Below are 4,476 nucleotides of genomic sequence, written 5' to 3' on the forward strand. Positions count from 1 at the left end.
ATCGACCTTATTTAGCCTCAACCTCTGGGCCTTGTTCGGCCTCAACCTCTCAGCCTCAAATTCTCTCGACTCATCAATCTTGATAGCTCGGGCTTGTTCGACCTCGACCTTTTGGCCTCGTTCAGCCTCAACCAGTCATTCATGTTCAGCATCAACATGTTGGCCTTGTTTGACCTCAACTTCTTGGTCGCGTTCGACCTCAACCTATCAACCTTGTTCAACCTCGACCTTTGGGCCTTGTTCGACCTCAACTTGTCAACCACGTTTGGCTGGTTGGCTTTAACTTGTCGAGCTCAAATTATGTCAAATTTTTACTCTTGACAGCTTGTCCTTGTTTGGCTTCGATATCCCTGGCTTTGATCGTCCTCTACCCTTGAATTCTGTCGACCTTTAAATCTTGACATCTTGACCTCATTTGGCCTTCTTCAGCCTCAACATGTTGGTTTTATTCAGCCTCGGTCTGTCAGCCTCATTCGACCTCGACCTCAAAATAACTAAGAGTGTAATTTATTGTAGATCCTTCACATATATGAACTTAACCTCTACAATAAGGAAATGTCACTTTTATATCCTCTTATTGGGAGTTTTTCTTATATTTCATACAAACAAAATTGGTTGTACAACAAGAGTGACTTTGTGCTCTTAGAAAAGAGTGTCATAGTGCACTCATGCTTAATCTCAAGGGGAAATTAGTAAATTGTCATAAGTGACTTTTTGAACTCATTATGAGCTAAAAGAAGTAGTATTAATACTTGTAATCAAGTTTAACTATAGTGGAACCCTTTTGATTTGGCAAAGGAGAACTCGACATAGCTTTGATTAGGTTGAACTAGTTTAAACAACATATGCATTGTCAAACCACATTTTTCAAATATAAAATTTTATTTCAAACTTTTTAAATAATAGGTTCATGTATTTGATACCACATACCCACTACTAACACAACGTGCTCAAATCAATACTGTTTCATTTAATTACACACATATACATTGGTTAATTGAATATAAACATGCATTAGATTCACTTTTAGGTCACTTAACGGAGTAACTATTGTTTTAGCAACTTGAACCAATTAAAATAGAGGAGATTTTACTACACCTCCCTTGCTCAAGCAACACAATTGTCACTTGAGCAATATTATGTATCACCTAATTACCATATTAATAGTTGAGTAATATGGTTCTAGGGAAGAGAAAATTGTTTCACATATTCCTACTTGAGTTACAAGCAAGATGTTTGAGCACAACACATATCACTTAAGTGCAAGGATAATGGTTTAGCAATATGCTACTTTATTTGCATCAAAACATTTTCAGAACCTCACTCGTCTCACTAATGCTCCACCAGTCAAACAATTTATCCATTATGTGCAATAAGAGTTATGAAGGAGAAGGATTGATGTTGACCTTTTGTTGTTTAAACCCAAACTAAGCTTAAAAGAGGAGTGTTATTGTTTCAATTTTCACTTGAACATTGCTTCACACCTAAGTTGATTGTCTTCACTTGAGCATTTATTGAAGGATAATTCGATGTTCAAGCGAAATTTTAAGAATCATCAAATTCTAAATAATATAGTCTTTTTTAGCCAAAATTTGTACCTTTACTTGTCCATTCGGTACATATGCTTATAGGAAAATGCCATTTGGCCTTTGTAATGCTCCTGGAACATTTCAGCGATATATGATGAGTATTTTTATAGATTTGTTGGAGCATTGTATTGAGGTTTTTATGGATGATTTTAGTGTATATGGTTCATCTTTTGATCACTGCTTGTCTAATCTTGCTAGAGTCTTGGAGAGATGTGAAGAAACTAACCTTATTTTAAATTTTGGAAAATGTCATTTTATGGTGGAACAAGGTATAGTTTTAGGTCACGTTGTTTCCAAGAATGGTATATCTATAGATCCTGCTAAAATTGATATTATTTCACAATTGCCTTACCCCTCTTCTGTGAAAGAGGTTCGATCTTTTCTTGGACATGCAGGATTTTACAGGAGGTTTATCAAGGACTTCAGCAAGATAGCCAACCCTCTCTCCAAATTGTTGCAAAAGGATGTAGTATTTGACTTTGGAGAGAGGTGCAAAGATGCGTTTGATACATTGAAAAAGGCGCTTACCACCACTCCTATCATCCAGCCACCTGACTGGACATTACCATTCGAGTTGATGTGTGATGCATCAAACTTTGCAGTAGGAGCGGTGCTTGCACAAAAAGATGGGAAGCTATCACATGTGATATATTATGCTTTCAGAACGTTGGACACAGCGCAGGCTAACTACACCATGATTGAGAAGGAATTATTGGTTGTTGTGTTCGCCTTGGACAAATTCAGACCTTATATACTTGGTTCCAAGGTAATTGTTTATACTGATCATGCAACATTAAAATTCCTTCTAAAGAAACCAGATTCGAAACCAAGGTTGATCAGATGGATGCTACTGCTCCAAGAGTTTGACATTGAGATTCTAGACAGAAGTGGAGCACATAACTTAGTAGCCGACCATCTTAGCAGGATTGAAAATGGAGAAGATAATATTCCTATTCACGATGACTTTCCTGATGAAGTCCTTCTAGCATTGACTGCTGTGAAAGGTATGTTTCCTGAACCTTGGTTTGCTGACATTGTTAATTATTTGGTTGTTTCTGCTATTCCTCCTTCCTTTTCCAAATATGAAAGAACCAAGCTAAAAAGTGAGGCAAAGTACTATATCTGGGAAGACCCAATCTTATGGCGCATTGGTAGTGACCAAGTTATAAGGAGGTGTGTTCCAGATATCGAGATACCTCATATGCTTGAGTTCTGTCATTCGTCTCCTTTTGGTGGACATTATGGCACACAAAGAACAGGTAGGAAGGTGTTGGATTGTGGATTATATTAGCCTACTATCTTTAAAGATGCACATATGGTATATGAAAATTGTGAGCAGTGCCAAAGGGCAGCCAGATCCATTACAAGAAGGGATGAAATGCCTCGACAACCCATGCTATATTGTGAGGTATTTGACATTTGGGGTATTGATTTTATGGGTCCTTTTCCTCTTTCTTTTGGGTTTTCTTATATTTTGCTTTCTATAGACTATGTCTCCAAATGGGTGGAAGCCATAGCTACAAGGACTAATGATTCTCGAGTTGTTATGAGTTTTATCAGGTCTAACATTTTTTGTAGGTTTGGGATACCACGAGCCATCATCAGTGACCAGGGGACTCATTTCTGTAATAAGCTACTTGAGAACATGTTGAAGAAGTATGGGGTGACACATCGCATTGCTACACCATATCACCCCCAAACTAATGGGCAAGCAAAGATCTCTAACAGGGAGATTAAAAAGATACTAGAGAAAGTAGTGAAGCCTAGTCGAAAGGATTGGGCCACAAGATTGGATGATGCACTTTGGGCACACAGGACAGCCTACAAAGCACCTATAGGTATGTCACCTTTCAGGGTGGTTTTTGGAAAGGCTTGTCATCTACCTGTGGAGATTGAACATCGGGCCTATTGGGCCGTGAAAGCATGCAATTTGGATTTGGAAGAAGCAGGAAATGAGCGAAAACTTCAGTTGCAAGAACTAGAGGAGATTAGGCTTGCAGCCTATGAAAACTCAAAGTTCTACAAAGAGAAAACCAAGAAGTTCCATGACCAAAAGCTTGTGGCTAGAAAGGATTTCAAGGTAGGCCAGAAGGTGTTACTATACAAATCCAAGCTTGGTCACATGAGTGGTAAGTTGCGCTCTACTTGGCAAGGACCATACATTGTTACAAAAGTCTTGCCTTATGGAGCAGTAGAGATGAAGGAAGAATCCTCAGCAAGAACTTTTAAAGTTAATGGGCATCGTCTTCGGATATTCAATGAAAATCAAGATATGCTGAATAAGACAATGGATGGGATGGACTTGACTTCTCCCTCATACCTTCCACCTTGAGGAGGTAAGTACCCTTCATACTTTTTCTTTGCATTTTATACATATTGAATACATTGAGGACAATGCATGGATAAAGTGTGGGGGTGTGGGGAGATTTCCCCCTTTTCTGATTTTGTTTTCTATTTGTTTTGTTTTTTATTTTCTAATTTTGTTTTCTGTTTGTTTTTATTAAAAAAAAGTTTCTTCTTTCAATAAAACATATTGACATTGGATTTTGGGATTTGATTCACTAATTGAAATGGTCATAATTCTGGGAAAATAAAAGTCATGTGCTATGAGTGGATTGTTGTCTGTGATTTACTAATTGAGTTGATTTGAGAGTTTCTGGAATAAATCTTTTGTGAAAGAGTTTTGACCTTGTGAGTTTTGAGCTTTATTGTAAAGGATGGACTACCATGAGTCATTCCTTTTTTTTTTTCTTGTGTGACTTGCTCATGTCTTGTTTGTACTCAAATGTTTAGCTTGATTCTGTTGTTTTGCATCTTAGGTGAACATGCATGATTTGATATGATTGAGGCATTTCTTGTTTTTAGCTACTTGGCCAAATAAGCTAAC

The sequence above is a fragment of the Vigna unguiculata genome, chromosome 8 (genome assembly GCF_037176805.1).
Source record: "Vigna unguiculata cultivar grain cowpea cultivar isolate G323 ecotype 2 chromosome 8, ASM3717680v1, whole genome shotgun sequence".
Classification (NCBI taxonomy): domain Eukaryota; kingdom Viridiplantae; phylum Streptophyta; class Magnoliopsida; order Fabales; family Fabaceae; genus Vigna; species Vigna unguiculata.